Source organism: Triticum aestivum, chromosome 4A, assembly GCF_018294505.1.
Source record: "Triticum aestivum cultivar Chinese Spring chromosome 4A, IWGSC CS RefSeq v2.1, whole genome shotgun sequence".
NCBI lineage: Eukaryota > Viridiplantae > Streptophyta > Magnoliopsida > Poales > Poaceae > Triticum > Triticum aestivum.
The window spans coordinates 454,397,979-454,415,120 of record NC_057803.1 but is presented as its reverse complement, the minus strand read 5'-3'; the positions used below and the strand labels follow the sequence as shown (position 1 = coordinate 454,415,120).

At 46.7% G+C, this 17,142-nt stretch overlaps 1 long non-coding RNA gene across 1 annotated transcript; it reads right to left on the bottom strand.

The window, feature by feature from the left end:
* Positions 1-1,885: 1,885 nt before the first annotated feature.
* LOC123086327 (uncharacterized) lies at positions 1,886-3,143 on the bottom strand. The gene is made up of 2 exons (XR_006440794.1): positions 2,830-3,143; positions 1,886-2,250 (listed from the first exon to the last, which is right to left on the bottom strand). It is a non-coding gene; the product is annotated as an uncharacterized lncRNA (long non-coding RNA).
* Between the last annotated feature and the right edge of the window lie 13,999 nt (positions 3,144-17,142).

Below are 17,142 nucleotides of genomic sequence, written 5' to 3'. Positions count from 1 at the left end.
CGCTTTTGGCTGCTTTCCACCGGCCTTTCCAGCTGCAAAAAATGAGTTCTCAAGATGCAGTTCATTTACTGTCTAAACGGTGCCGAACCGTGCTAATTTAGCTAGACTAAAATAGCAAGTTTTACATGCCCCGGCCAGCAGAGGGCAGCTCAGAACTTTTAGTCAATGACTCCATCAGCTAGTGCCAAAATTTGCCGGAAGTAGCTCCTGGCGCCCACTGCCCCGTGAGAAAGGCGCAGCAGCCTTTGATCTGAATACGCCTGAAAAGTCAGACACTAGCTTGCCATACCGGGACAACACCTCTCAAAAGGTTCAGCCGAGTTTTCCTCTTGTGTCATGGCGAAATTCAATAATTCATAAAAGTTGAACCTTATCCACTTAACGGTGCGGATCTTGACGCGCATGAACGGTTCCGATAGCCACCCCTCTAGCTAGTGTGGATAGCAAATCCATATATATATATATATATATATATATATATATATATATATATATATATATATATATATATATATATGTGTGTGTGTGTGTGTGGGGGCACCCCTAGCACACCCCAGACAATTGCCTAGCCATGTGCGGCGCCCCCTTCCATCGTTTACACCCCCGTTCATATTGTCATAGTGCTTAGGCGAAGCCCTGCGGAGATCACTTCACCATCACCGTCATCACGCCGTCGTGTTAACGGAACTCATCTACTACCTCTACGTCTTGCTGGATCAAGAAGGCGAGGGACGTCACCGAGTTGAACATGTGCAGAACGCGGAGGTGCCATGTGTTCGGTACTTGATCGGTGGAAGCACGAAGAAGTTCGACTACATCAACCGCGTTGTGAAACGCTTCCGCTTACGGTCTACGAGGGTACATAGACACACTCTCCCCCTCTTTGCTATGCATCTCCATGGATAGATCATTGCGTGTGCGTAGAATTTTTTTGTTTTCCATGCAACGATTCCCAACAGCTAGTGTGGTTATGGGTATCCCCAACCGCCCGTTTAGGGATAGACATTTTTCTGTTTGGTTGATGTGTGAGGTTAGCCATGTTTTGTTTGATTTGGATGATGAATCATGGTTGGGGATAGCCATTTCTAGAAGAAAAACAAGGATATCAAAGATATGTCCCCTCACTCCCCGGCCCCCTTTGCCCATTGAGCTGTTGTTGCACAAAATCAAACAAAGGATCAAATTTTTGGAGAGAAAAATCAAGGGGAGGTAGTACACACCAGTACACCACGCACACACAACATGGCATGCACAGACCACACACACCACGCCTAGTGAGTACATCATGCATGCGCATACGACACACACCACGCCCCGCTAAGTACATCGCGCATGCCCTGCCGGAGAGAAACCGCCTCCATCCACAGGGCTCCGATGGCCGCGCGCGGTATTGACTTGTGTCTACCGCCTCCATGCCCTATGCTGGGTTAACATTGCAACCCCGATGCGATAGATGATCAATAGAGGAAGAAGAGATGGCATGACAAGTAAACAACGCAAGGAGAGACCCATACCGCCGTGTCTCACCTCTCAATTGTCGCGCTTCGATCTATAGCCACCACGGTAGAGAAAAGAGAGATGGAAAGCGGAAAGAGATAGGGTTGTCCTTTTGTTTGAGAGGTGAACAAAATAAAACCGAGAAAACGTTTCACGGCCTGCCTTTGCGTCGTGCATGCGCTCAGGATGCCCAAATCTATGAGATTTTCACGGACAAGTAGAGCCTCGTTTTACGGGAATATTACGAGTATCCGGCCATCCTTATTCCTACTCGCCCACCAACCAAATGACAGGTATCCATGCAAAAGTACGATTATCCCTATCCCAAACTGTGATAGCCCAGCATCTTAACACATCCCTATAGACTCTAGCTCAGAGACTCTCTACATGGATAAGCTCAGAGGTGGAGCTATGTGTACTCCAGGGGTCACTCCCCCCTCCCTGCGTGAAAAAAGATCATGAGTGTTTAGGTTCAAAAAAATTAGTCTTTGTCCATTCATCTTTGGCTAGTGGTAGGCGCCCGTCGACCGGCCCAAATTTGGGCCAGGCACCGCTCAATTGTCTGATTCCTTCATGTACAACTATTAGATTTGGCTTTCCCTTGAGTCATCTTCTTCCCGCATAGGTCGCAATAGAAAAAGGGAAATCCCCACGCTCCCCTGGCACGCCGCTTCCATGCCCTCGCCATTGTGGTCGTAGCTCAGGAGCTCCGGTGAGATCTCCTCCGTGGCCAACCGAGCGATGTTGTACTTGCTAACAGCAAAAAAACGTAGTCATCGCCATGGATGTGGCTGCAGCAAAAAAACTCGATCTACTTCCCCAACAAATCTTGCAACGCCCCCAACACCTTGGTTGAAAAACACCCCGCACTGACGCTACACCTCGCCGCCATTTTTGGTTGCAGCTCTTATTTTCACGGGCGTGAAAGCAGCAAATGTTGACACCGATGGTAGCAAAATCGACAATGGTCGTAGCAAAAAAACACATAGTTGTGGGTCTCGGTAACCTCATGAAAAAATGGATGTAACAAATCAACAAGGCGGTAGTAGCAAAAAATCAAAACGATTGTAGCAAAAGTGATACAATGGTTCCAACACAAAAGTACATGGAAGCAAAAAATTGGTTAGTACCAGCAAAAGTCGAAGACAGTTGTAGCAAAAGAAATACACTGATTCCACCAGGGAAACAAGCATGGTAGCAAATTTTTTGGTTTGTTCCAATAAAACCCAAATACTTGGTACCAAAATCTGAAGTTGGTTCCAGCAAAATAAACACACACTTGGTTGCAGCAAAAATAAACTGGCCGAGATCTCCAGCATTTTGTCGACGTACCTCCAACATCTTGAATGCATGCCACCGCGGGGTCTCCCGCACTTGTATCCGTTGTCTCCGGCATCGGTGGGTGTTGGTTGCAACACTTGTCGCCATCGCTAATCTCATGGGGAGGAGCATGCCGCCGCTGATGGACCCAAAAAAAGGAATGCACGTGCCGAGCTATGTGGTTCTTCTCTCATGGCGAAGGGGAGGGGTAGGAAGAAAGAGATGAGAACATGTTGTGTGGACACGAAATGAGCAAAGAGGAAGGCCACGGGAATGAGGGGTGGACAACGCAGTAGAAATGATAAGATTGACCCTAAAGCGGTGCATGGGGCCCTGACATGCATTGTGATGTGTCTTGATCTAACGTGGAGTGCGCGTCCGGCGTAACGCTTCGCCCGGCGGGCCGGCAGCAAATGTGTTTTTTAAAAGGCGTGGCCTACCCAGTTTTTTTGAGACATTCTTGCTAGACTTTATTCAAACTGCCATCATGTTTACAGGAATGAAACTAAGATCGCCGGGTTGGCCTAACCAAACATGGTGACCCAACCCGAGTGAAAGTGCATGTCTAGCGAGATTGTGAGCCTCCAAATTCGAGCTCCTAAACTCATGGATTATATTACATGAAGAAAAAGCATAAGATCTAGCTATGATTTCATGTATAATAGCCGCATGGCCTGCCAACGACGACCCCTGCTTGATTTCTTCCACCACGCTCTTACAATCAGACGCAACGTAAATCTTCTGAACATATAAATCTTATGCCACTGCCAACGCTTCCCTCACTGCTAATGCCTCAAGTATGGTTGGGTTATGGATGTGCCTAAAAGTAATAGCCGACGCACCCAGAAAGACTCCATGTATATCCCTGCAAACGACTGCAACAGCCCCCACTGTCCCGTTTAAAACTGCTGCATCAGCATTCATTTTTACATGCTCCAAAGGCAGTGGTAACCACTGAGACAGTCTGCTACTCATGCTCAAGCGTGCCTGTTGGTTGGGCTTCACTAGTACCTGCGGGTCCCTCAAGTAAGCATTGATAAAAGTATGAGTCTGCAGCGGACTGCCAAAGATGTCCTCATGAACGGCTCTTCTCCTAGCTCTCCAGATCGCCCATAGTGTCACCACCAAGCGAGTGAACTCCTCTTCTGATAGTATTTCATGCAGTGTGAATATCAAACCTTTGGCGTTTAATTTCAGATTATTGCACATCTTCTCAACTAGTTCTTCTGAAGACAGTGACCAAATGCACCTGGCCATAACACAATCAACAAGTGTGTGCTTCCATCCATCATGAGTTGAACAAAAGGGACATGCAAACGTAGTTGACATGTGACGGTGATGCAATACATCCCCCATAGGGATTGATTCATTACACGGTCTCCAAACGAAATTCCTCAGCTTCGGAGGCACCTTGATATGCCATATTGCTACCCAGGCCTTCATCTCTCTATCAACAACAGACGTCCCCCCGGCGCCCTCAAGGAGATGCGCTTGCTGAAATTTCAGATTGTACAACATCTTGTAAGATGATTTCACAGAAAACTTGCCTTGGTGGTCCTCTCCCCAGGCCCAAAAATCATTGATCCTCCTCGTACATAGTGGTATCTTCAATATCTCCTCCACATCAATAGGAACAAAAACTCTTCTTAACTCATTCTCTCGCCAAGACGATGATGAGGCATCGATAAATTCCGAAACTAATAAAGGCGGCTGGGATACTAGTGACATGATTGGCCTTATTAGTCCCGAATGCGGCAACCAATTATGTTTCCAGATACTAGTACTCTCTCCCATTCCAATTCTTCTAATAATGCCCTTGGAGACCACATCACGACCATTCAATATCGCCCTCCAAATCTATGATGGTTGGGCTCCCAGTTCAGCCTCAAGAAGTGAAACCGATGGGTAGTATACTACCTTTAATATCCTTGCACTCAAGGTGGCTGGACCCTCAATCAACCTCCATGCTTGTCTCGCAAGGAGGGACAAGTTGAAAATCTCTATATCCCGAAAGCCGAGACCTCCCAAAGATTTGGGTTTAGTGCATATGTCCCAAGAGACCCAACAAGGCTTCCTCTTACCCTTTTTACTACCCCACCATAATTGTCGAGTCATAGATGTCACGCTCTCACAAATGCCACATGGTAATCTGAAGCATGCCATAGAATAAACTGGGATTGCTTGAGCAACCGCTTTTATCAACACTTCCTTCCCTGCATATGGCAATAACTTTTCCATCCATCCCTTGATCTTTTCCCAAACTCTGTCTCTCAAGTATTTAAATGTACCATTCCTTGAGTGACCTACATCTGTCGGCATGCCCAAGTACCTCTCATTGAGTTGTTCATTGTGCACATTAAGGGAATTCTTTATACCTTCACGAACAGACTGAGGACATCCCTTACTGAAAAAGATGGACGATTTCTCATTGTTAATCCTCTGACCCGAAGCGTTACAGTAAGTAGTCAACACGTTTGATACTTCAGCCGCCCCCTCATCACTCGCCTTAAAAAGCAGCAGACTATCATCAGCGAAGAGAAGATGGTTGACAACCGGAGCTATCGGGGCCACCTGTACTCCCACAAATTGCGATGATTGAGTTCCAGATTTCAAAAGGCACGAGAGGCCCTCCGCTGCTATCAAGAAGAGGCAAGGGGAGATTGGATCTCCCTGTCGAATACCCCTGGTGGGTTTAAACTGTTCTAACTTTTCTCCTTTAAACAAAACTAAGAAAGACACTGACTTAATCATGCCCATCAAAATATCAATCCATGCCCGTGCAAAACCGAGTTTGGTCATGACAACCTCCAAATAATCCCATTCTAGCCTATCATAGGCTTTCATCATATCCAATTTTAGCGCACGGTGACTATTGGATTTGGCCTTGCTCCTCTTCATAAAGTGTAGACATTCATAAGCGCAAATGATATTATCCATAATTAATCTTCCTGGAACAAATGTTGATTTCTCTTGAGATATAATGTCTGGCAAAATCTGCTTTAATCTGTTTGCCACCACTTTTGACGCAATTTTATATAGAACATTGCACACGCTTATAGGCCTGGATTGAGTGAGAAGGGTTGGGTTCATTACCGTTGGTATTAAGACCAAAAAGTATCATTAATGCAATCCACACTTTCTTCTCCCTTGACAATTCGCAAGACCGCATTTGTCACCTCCTCTCCACAAACGTCCCGGTGCCTTTGATAAAAGTGAGCAGGAAACCCATCCGGCCCTGGGGCTTTGGTAGGGAACATCTGAAATAATGCTATTTTCACCTCCTCCCTCGTGTATGGAGCACACATAATCCCATTCATATTTGTCGTGACTTTGCGGGGTACATGTTCCAAAATAGCCTCCATCCCTGTTACACCCTCCGAGGTGTACAATTCTTTGTAAAAGTTTGAAACCAATTACTTTAGATCCGTTGGATCATCCACCATAATGCCCAAAGCACGTGAAAGTGACTTGATCATATTCTTCTTTCTCCTCAAGCTTGCTCTCATATGAAAAAAAGTGGTGTTCTTATCACCCGATGTAAGCCATTCAATTCTCGACCGTTGATGCCACAATATCTCCTCCCTATGGTACAATTCAACAAGTCTCTCATGGACCTTCTGTTCCTGATGGGTTGGACTGACGCGCGCCGGATCATCTCGCAGCCTCCCCAATTCTTTCTTCAAATGTTTAAGTTTTGTCCTAACCGGCCCAAAGGTGTCCCTGTCCCAAAGTTTCAGATTTTTCGAGAGGTTGGCTAGTTTTTGTTTAACATTCTCCATTCACAAGCTTGGTTGGCTAGCTGACCAAGAATCCTGAATCATATCTCATAGATTTTCATGCGTCTCCCATGCCACTTCATACCTGATGATCTTGCTTGCCCCTTTCAGTATTGATTGTGTACTGTTTAGTTCAAGCAAAATCTGGCAATGATCTGATGTAACTGCATCTAGATGGGTCAAACTCGCATTGGGGAATAGCGAGCACCACTCAGCCGACCCTAGAGCACAGTCCAGTCTAACTCTTGTATAAGATCCCCCTGTTACTTTCTTCTCAAAAGCCCCAAACCTTCCTTTGAAACCTATGTCCATCAGCATGCAAACATCCACTACATCACGAAATGCTTGAATTTGTGCATTACTCCTCTGCCCAATTCCCACATGTTCATCTGGGCAAAGGACCTCGTCGAAATCACCTATGCACAGCCACAGAAGGTTGCTTATGTTGCTGATGTTTTTGATGGTATCCCATGTCTGGTGCCGTAAGTGAGTTTGGGCCTCACCATAGACAACTGTCATTCTCCATAGATCACAACCTAGATCACTTACAGAAACATCCACATGATAGTCCGAGTACCCGAGAATATCAATCTTTATTGCATTATTCCAAAAAAGGCCAATGCCTCCACTTCTACCAACACTGTTTATAGCATAAGCATTATCAAAAACCCACTGAAGATGCTAAGTTTTCTACACTTGCCTTGTCGATTTGTGTTTCTAAAATACAAAGCATGGTAGGGGCAAAGTTCTTCATGATATTGCGAAGCTCGCGAACTGTCGAGGCCTTGCCCGCGCCTCGGCAGTTCCAGCATATGTAACTCATTGTGCCCGGCGGCGCCCCCTCGGGAGCCCGCCGATTGAGTACTGGCAATAGTTGTCATGTCTTCCCCACCTTCCAAATCTTGCTGATTCGTCAGTTTTTGGGGCCTCCTGTTGGTCTTCCTTGGTGACACATACACTGGGGTAAGGGAGGAACCCCGTGTAGTACCATCCCAGTAGTAACAAGGGCACTGCTAGCTCCCGTAACAGACGCCATGGCAGTCCTTTCGGTGGCCGCTACATGATTCTCCTGCGACTGGCGCTTGTTGGGGATCCTGCTTGTTTCCCCCACCACCCCTATGTCTATCTCATTGTTCCCAGATACAGTTTCAGCAAGCAATCCCTTTCCTGATCATTTCTCAAGCATGGTTGTCCCCCCTTGTCCGGGCTGGCTATCTCCTCCATTACTGGACCAGTTTCAGTTTCCTCAACCCCCACCTGGAGATCATCCTTGTTTGCCTCCTTGCATGGGAGTTTGCATCACCAGATTCAGTACGAGCTGCTCCAGAAGTAGCATTCTTGGCCTATTCATTCGCCACACCTCCTCCTCTGGTAGGAACAAAACCACGGCCAAAACCGCCGCGGCTTCGGCCCCTGGGATGAAAATGTTGGGGAACGTAGCAGAATTTTAAAATTTTCTACGCATCACCAAGATCAATCTATGGAGTCATCTAGCAACGAGGGAGAGAGGAGTGCATCTACATACCCTTGTAGATCGCGCGCGGAAGCGTTCAAGAGAACGGGGTTGATGGAGTCGTACTCGACGTGATCCAAATCACCGATGACCTAGTGCCGAACGGACGGCACCTTCGCGTTCAACACACGTACAATTGGGAAGACGTCTCCTCCAACTTGATCCAGCAAGGGGGAAGGAGAGGTTGATGAAGATCCAGCAGCACGACGGCGTGGTGGTGGATGCAGTAGGATCCCGGCATGGCTTCGCCAAGCACAGACGGGGAGGAGAGGTGTTACGGAGGGAGAGGGAGGCGCCAATAGCAAGGGTGCGGCTGCCCTCCCTCCCCCTCTTTATATAGGGGCCTTGGGGGGCGCCGGCCCTAGGAGATGGATCTCCAAGGGGGCGGCGGCCAAGGGGTGGCTTCCCCTCCCCCCCCCAAGCCAAGTGGGGGGCGCCCCCACCCCTAGGGTTTCCCAACCCTAGGCGCAGGGGAGGCCCAAGGGGGGCGCACCAGCCCACTAGGGGCTGGTTCCCCTTCCAATTCAGCCCATGGGGCCCTTCGGGATAGGTGGCCCCACCCGGTGGTCCCGGTACAATACCGGTGACCCCCGTAACCTTTCCGATGGCCGAAACTGAACTTCCTATATATAAATCTTTACCTCCGGACCATTCCGGAACTCCTCGTGACGTCCGGGATCTCATCCGGGACTCCGAACAACTTTCGGGTTACTGCATACTAATATCTCTACAACCCTAGCGTCACCGAACCTTAAGTGTGCAGACCCTACGGGTTCGGGAGACATGCAGACATGACCGAGACGACTCTCCGGTCAATAACCAACAGCGGGATCTGGATACCCATGTTGGCTCCCACATGCTCCACGATGATCTCATCGGATGAACCACGATGTCAAGGATTCAATCAATCCGTATACAATTCCCTTTGTCAATCGGTACGTTACTTGCCCGAGACTCGATCATCGGTATCCCAATACCTCGTTCAATCTCGTTACCGGCAAGTCACTTTACTCGTGCCGTAATGCATGATCCCGTGATCAACCACTTGGTCACATTGAGCTCATTATGATGATGCATTACCGAGTGGGCCCAGAGATACCTCTCCGTCATACGAAGTGACAAATCTCAGTCTCGATTCGTGCCAACCCAACAGACACTTTCGGAGATACCTGTAGTGTAACTTTATAGTCACCCAGTTACGTTGTGACGTTTGGCACACCCAAGGCACTCCTACGGTATCCGGGAGTTGCACAATCTCATGGTCTAAGGAAATGATACTTGACATTCGGAAAAGCTACAGCAAACGAACTACACGATCTTTGAGCTATGCTTAGGATTGGGTCTTGTCCATCACATCATTCTCCTAATGATGTGATTCCGTTATCAATGACATCCAATGTCCATAGTCAGGAAACCATGACTATCTTTTGATCAACGAGCTAGTCAACTAGAGGCTCACTAGGGACGTGTTGTGGTCTATGTATTCACACATGTATTACGATTTCCGGATAACACAATTATAGCATGAACAATAGATAATTATCATGTACAAAGAAATATAATAATAACCATTTTATTATTGCCTCTAGGGCATATTTCCAACAGTCTCCCACTTGCACTAGAGTCAATAGTCTAGTTACATTGTGATGAATCGAACACCCATGCAGTTCTGGTGTTGATCATGTTTTTCTCTAGGGAGAGATTTAGTCAACGGATCTGCCACATTCAGGTCCGTATGTACTTTACAAATCTCTATGTCTCCATTTTGAACACTTTCACAAATGGAGTTGAAGCGATGCTTGATATGTCTGGTCTTCCTGTGAAACCTGGGCTCCTTGGCAAGGGCAATAGCTCCAGTGTTGTCACAGAAGAGAGTCATCGGGCCCGACGCATTGGGTATGACTCCTAGGTCGGTAATGAACTCCTTCACCCAGACTGCTTCTTGTGCTGCCTCCGAGGCTGCCATGTACTCCGCTTCACATGTAGATCCCGCCACAACGCTTTGCTTGCAACTGCACCAGCTTACTGCCCCACCATTCAAAATATACATGTATCCGGTTTGTGACTTAGAGTCATCCAGATCTGTGTCGAAGCTAGCATTGACGTAACCCTTAACGACGAGCTCTTCGTCACCTCCATAAACGAGAAACATATCCTTAGTCCTTTTCAGGTACTTCAGGATATTCTTGACCGTTGTCCAGTGTTCCATGCCGGGATTACTTTGGTACCTTCCTACCAAACTTACGGCAAGGTTTACATTAGGTCTGGTACACAGCATAGCATACATGATAGACCCTATGGCCAAGGCATAGGGGACGACACTCATCTTTTCTCTATCTTCTGCCGTGGTCGGGCATTGAGCCGTGCTCAATCTCGTACCTTGCAATACAGGCAAGAACCCCTTCTTTGACTGATCCATTTTGAACTTCTTCGATATCTTGTCAAGGTACATACTCTGTGAAAGACCAATGAGGCGTCTCGATCTATCTCTATAGATCTTGATGCCTAATATATAAGCAGCTTCTCCAAGGTCCTTCATTGAAAAACACTTGTTCAAGTAGGCCTTTATGCTTTCCAAGAATTCTATATCATTTCCCATCAACAGTATGTCATCCACATACAATATGAGAAATGCTACAGAGCTCCCATTCACTTTCTTGTAAATGCAGCCTTCTCCATAAGTCTGCGTAAACCCAAACGCTTTGATCATCTCATCAAAACGAATGTCCAACTCCGAGATGCTTGCACCAACCCATAAATCGAGCGTTGGAGCTTGCACACCTTGTCAGCATTCTTAGGATCGACAAAACCTTCCGGCTGCATCATATACAATTCTTTCTTAAGGAAACCATTAAGGAATGCCGTTTTGACGTCCATTTGCCATATTTCATAATCATAGAATGCGGCAATTGCTAACATGATTCGGACGGACTTCAGCTTCGCTACGGGTGAGAAAGTCTCATCGTAGTCAACCCCTTGAACTTGTCGATAACCCTTAGCGACAAGCCGAGCTTTATAGATGGTTACGTTACCATCCGCGTCTGTCTTCTTCTTAAAGATCCATTTATTTTCTATGGCTCGCCGATCATCGGGCAAGTCAGTCAAAGTCCATACTTCATTTTCATACATGGATCCTATCTCGAATTTCATGGCTTCCAGCCATTTGTCGGAATCCGGGCCCGCCATCGCTTCTTCATAGTTCGAAGGTTCACCGTTGTCTAACAAGATGATTTCCAAGACAGGGTTGCCATACCACTCTGGTGCGGAACGTGTCCTTGTGGACCTACGAAGTTCAGTAGCAACTTGATCTGAAGTTTCACGATCATCATCATTAACTTCCTCTCTAGTCGGTGCAGGCACCTCAGGAACATTTTCTTGAGCTGCGTCACTTACCGGTTCAAGAGGTAATACTTCATCAAGTTCTACTTTCCTCCCACTTATTTCTTTCAAGAGAAACTCTTTCTCTAGAAAGGACCCATTCTTGGCAACAAAGATCTTGCCTTCGGATCTGAGGTAGAAGGTATACCCAATAGTTTCTTTAGGGTATCCTATGAAGATGCATTTTTCCGATTTGGGTTCGAGCTTTTCAGGTTGAAGTTTCTTGACATAAGCATCGCATCCCCAAACTTTTAGAAACGACAACTTAGGTTTCTTCCCAAACCATAATTTATACGGTGTCGTCTCAACGGATTTCAACGGGGCCCTATTTAAAGTGAATGCGGCAGTCTCTAAAGCATAGCCCCAAAATGATAGCGGTAGATCGGTAAGAGACATCATAGATCACACCATATCGAATAGAGTGCGATTACGACGTTCGGACACACCATTACGCTGAGGTGTTCCAGGCGGCGTGAGTTGTGAAACTATTCCATATTTTCTTAAGTGTGTGCCAAATTCGTGACTCAAGTATTCTCCCCCACGATCTGATCGCAAGAACTTGATTTTTCTGTCACGTTGATTCTCAACCTCGCTCTGAAATTCCTTGAACTTTTCAAAGGTCTCAGACTTGTGTTTCATTAAGTAGACATACCCATATCTACTCAAGTCATCAGTGAGGGTGAGAACATAACGACAGCCACCGCGAGCCTCAACACTCATTGGACCGCACACATCAGTATGTATGATTTCCAATAAGTTGGTTGCTCGCTCCATTGTTCCTGAGAACGGAGTCTTGGTCATTTTACCCATGAGGCATGGTTCACACGTGTCAAATGATTCGTAATCAAGAGACTCCAAAAGTCCATCTGCATGGAGCTTCTTCATGCGTTTGACACCTATGTGACCAAGGCGGCAGTGCCACAAGTATGTGGGACTATCATTATCAACCTTACATCTTTTGGTATTCACACTATGAATATGTGTAACATTACGCTCGAGATTCATTAAGAATAAACCATTCACCATCGGAGCATGACCATAAAACATATCTCTCATATAAATAGAACAACCATTATTCTCGGATTTAAATGAGTAGCCATCTCGAATTAAACGAGATCCTGATACAATGTTCGTGCTCAAAGCTGGCACTAAATAACAATTATTGAGGTTTAAAACTAATCCCGTAGGTAAATGTAGAGGTAGCGTGTGGACGACGATCACATCGACCTTGGAACCATTCCCGATGCGCATTGTCACCTCGTCCTTCACCAGTCTCCGTTTATTCCGCATCTCCTGCTTTGAGTTACAAATGTGAGCAACCGCACCGGTATCAAATACCCAGGAGCTACTACGAGTACTGGTAAGGTACACATCAATTACATGTATATCACATATACCTTTAGTGTTGCCGGCCTTCTTGTCCGCTAAGTATTTGGGGCAGTTCCGCTTCCAGTGACCACTTCCCTTGCAATAAAAACACTCAGTCTCGGGCTTGGGTCCATTCTTTGGCTTCTTCCCGACAACTTGCTTACCGGATGCGGCAACTCCCTTGTCTTCCTTCTTGAAGTTCTTCTTACCCTTGCCTTTCTTGAACTTAGTGGTTTTATTCACCATCAACACTTGATGTTCCTTTTTGATTTCCACCTCTGCTGATTTCAGCATTGAATATACCTCAGGAATGGTCTTTTCCATCCCCTGCATATTGAAGTTCATCACAAAGCTCTTGTATCTCGGTGGAAGCGACTGAAGGATTCTGTCAATGACCGCGTCATCCGGGAGATTAACTCCCACCTGAGTCAAGCGGTTATGCAACCCAGACATTTTGAGTATGTGCTCACTGACAGAACTATTTTCCTCCATCTTACAGCTGAAGAACTTGTCGGAGACTTCATATCTCTCGACCCGGGCATGAGCTTGGAAAACCATTTTCAGCTCTTCGAACATCTCATATGTTCCGTGTCTCTCAAAACGCTTTTGGAGCCCCGGTTCTAAGTTGTAAAGCATGCCGCACTGAACGAGGGAGTAATCATCAACATGTGATTGCCAAGCATTCATAACGTCTTGGTTCTCTGGGACAGGTGCGTTACCTAGCGGTGCTTCTAGGACATAATCTTTCTTGGCAGCTATGAGGATGATCCTCAGGTTCCGGACCCAGTCCGTATAGTTGTTGCCATCATCTTTCAGCTTGGTTTTCTCTAGGAACGCGTTGAAGTTGAGGACAACGTGGGCCATTTGATCTACAAGATATATTTTAAAGATTTTAGACTAAGTTCATGATAATTAAGTTCATCTAATCAAATTACTCAATGAACTCCCACTCAGATAGACATCCCTCTAGTCATCTAAGTGAAACATGATCCGAGTCAACTAGGCCATGTCCGATCATCACGTGAGACGGACTAGTCAACATCGGTGAACATCTTCATGTTGATCGTATCTTCTATACGACTCATGCTCGACCTTTCGGTCTTCTGTGTTCCGAGGCCATGTCTGTACATGCTAGGCTCGTCAAGTCAACCTAAGTGTATTGCGTGTGTAAATCTGGTTTACACCCGTTGTATTCGAACGTTAGAATCTATCACACCCGATCATCACGTGGTGCTTCGAAACAACGAAACTTCGCAACGGTGCACAGTTAGGGGGAACACTTTCTTGAAATTATTACGAGGGATCATCTTATTTAAGCTACCGTCGTTCTAAGCAAATAAGATGTAAAACATGATAAACATCACATGCAATCAAATAGTGACATGGTATGGCCAATATCATTTGCTCCTTTTGATCTCCATCTTCGGGGCTCCATGATCATCGTTGTCACCGGCATGACACCATGATCTCCATCATCATGATCTCCATCATCGTGTCTTCTTGAAGTTGTCTCATCATCTATTACTTCTACTACTATGGCTAACGCTTTAGCAATAAAGTAAAGTAATTACATGATGTTTATGTTGACACGAAGGTCATAAATAAATAAAGACAACTCCTATGGCTCCTGCCGGTTGTCATACTCATTGACATGCAAGTCGTGATTCCTATTACAAGAACATGATCATCTCATACATCACATATATCATCAATCACATCCTTTGGCCATATCACATCACAAAACACTTGCTGCAAAAACAAGTTAGACGTCCTCTAATTGTTGTTGCAAGTTTTTACGTGGCTGCTATAGGTATCTAGCAAGAATGTTTCGTACCTACGCCAAAATCACAACGTGAATTGCCAATTTCTATTTACCCTTCATAAGGACCCTGTTCATCGAATTCGATCCGACTAAAGTGGGAGAGACAGACACCCGCCAGCCACCTTATGCAACTAGTGCATGTCAATCGGTGGAACCAGTCTCACGTAAGCGTACGTGTAAGGTCGGTCCGGGCCGCTTCATCCCACAATGCCGCCGAATCAAGATAATACTAGTAACGGCAAGATAATTGACAATATCGACGCCCACAACTGCTTTGTGTTCTACTCGTGCATAGAAACTATGCATAGACCTAGCTCATGATGCCACTGTTGGGGAACGTAGCAGAATTTTAAAATTTTCTACGCATCACCAAGATCAATCTATGGAGTTGTCTAGCAACGAGGGAGAGAGGAGTGCATCTACATACCCTTGTAGATCGCGCGCGGAAGCGTTCAAGAGAACGGGGTTGATGGAGTCGTACTCGACGTGATCCAAATCACCGATGACCTAGTGCCGAACGGACGGCACCTCCGCGTTCAACACACGTACAGTTGGGAAGACGTCTCCTCCAACTTGATCCAGCAAGGTGGAAGGAGGGGTTGATGAAGATACAGCAGCACGACGGCGTGGTGGTGGATGCAGTAGGATCCTGGCAGAGCTTCGCCAAGCGCAGACGGGGAGGAGAGGTGTTACGGAGGGAGAGGGAGGCGCCAATAGCAAGGGTGCGGCTGCCCTCCCTCCCCCCCTCTTTATATAGGGGCCTTGGGGGGCGCCGGCCCTAGGAGATGGATCTCCAAGGGGGCGGCGGCCAAGGGGTGGCTTCCCCCCCCCCCCCAAGCCAAGTGGGGGGCGCCCCCACCCCTAGGGTTTCCCAACCCTAGGCGCAGGGGAGGCCCAAGGGGGGGGGCACCAGCCCACTAGGGGCTGGTTCCCCTCCCAATTCAGCCCATGGGGCCCTCCGGGATAGGTGGCCCCACCCGGTGGGCCCCCAGGACCCTTTCGGTGGTCCTGGTACAATACCGACGACCCCCGAAACCTTCCCGATGGCCGAAACTGAACTTTCTATATATAAATCTTTACCTCCAGACCATTCCGGAACTTCTCGTGACGTCCGGGATCTCATCCGAGACTCCAAACAACTTTCGGGTTACTGCATACTAATATCTCTACAACCCTAGCGTCACCGAACCTTAAGTGTGCAGACCCTACGGGTTCGGGAGACATGCAGACATGACCGAGACGACTCTCCGGTCAATAACCAACAGCGGGATCTGGATACCCATGTTGTCTCCCACATGCTCCACGATGATCTCATCGGATGAACCACGATGTCGAGGATTCAATCAATCCGTATACAATTCCCTTTGTCAATCGGTATGTTACTTGCCCGAGACTCGATCGTCGGTATCCCAATACCTCGTTCAATCTCGTTACTGGCAAGTCACTTTACTCGTGCTGTAATGCATGATCCCGTGATCAACCACTTGGTCACATTGAGCTCATTATGATGATGCATTACCGAGTGGGCCCAGAGATACCTCTCCGTCATACGAAGTGACAAATCCCAGTCTCGATTCGTGCCAACCCAACAGACACTTTTGGAGATACCTGTAGTGTACCTTTATAGTCACCCAGTTACTTGTGACGTTTGGCACACCCAAGGCACTCCTACGGTATCCAGGAGTTGCACAATCTCATGGTCTAAGGAAATGATACTTGACATTCGAAAAAGCTACAGCAAACGAACTACACGATCTTTGAGCTATGCTTAGGATTGGGTCTTGTCCATCACATCATTCTCCTAATGATGTGATCCCGTTATCAATGACATCCAATGTCCATAGTCAGGAAACCATGACTATCTTTTGATCAATGAGCTAGTCAACTAGAGGCTCACTAGGGACGTGTTGTGGTCTATGTATTCACACATGTATTACGATTTCCGGATAACACAATTATAGCATGAACAATAGACAATTATCATGAACAAAGAAATATAATAAATAACCATTTTATTATTGCCTCTAGGGCATATTTCCAACAGAAAATCCCCGCCCCATAGGCTGCGAGTAGATCACAGTTCGGCGTTGAGCTATCATCCATTTGCCCCACTTTTTATCTTCATCCTTCCACACACCGTTGCCACATTGCTCATGGCTATGACCCATGAAGCTGCACACCTGATAAAAGAACGGGATCTTTTCATACTTAACAACGAGCATGCGTCTGCCTTCTCCTTCCACAATAAGCAGGGTAAAGCGAGTCAAAGGTTTTGCAGTGATTATCCTCGCTCTTACCTTGACATAATCTCCTTCATAATAGAGGGTGGGGCGGATCTGCACCACGCAGACCTTGCCAATTCTGCGAGCTAACTCATCAACAATTGATTCATGGCGATACATATCAGGTATCTTATGTATTTTCACCCAAACATACAGGCCATCCAGAGCCACCAATTATGGGTCTGT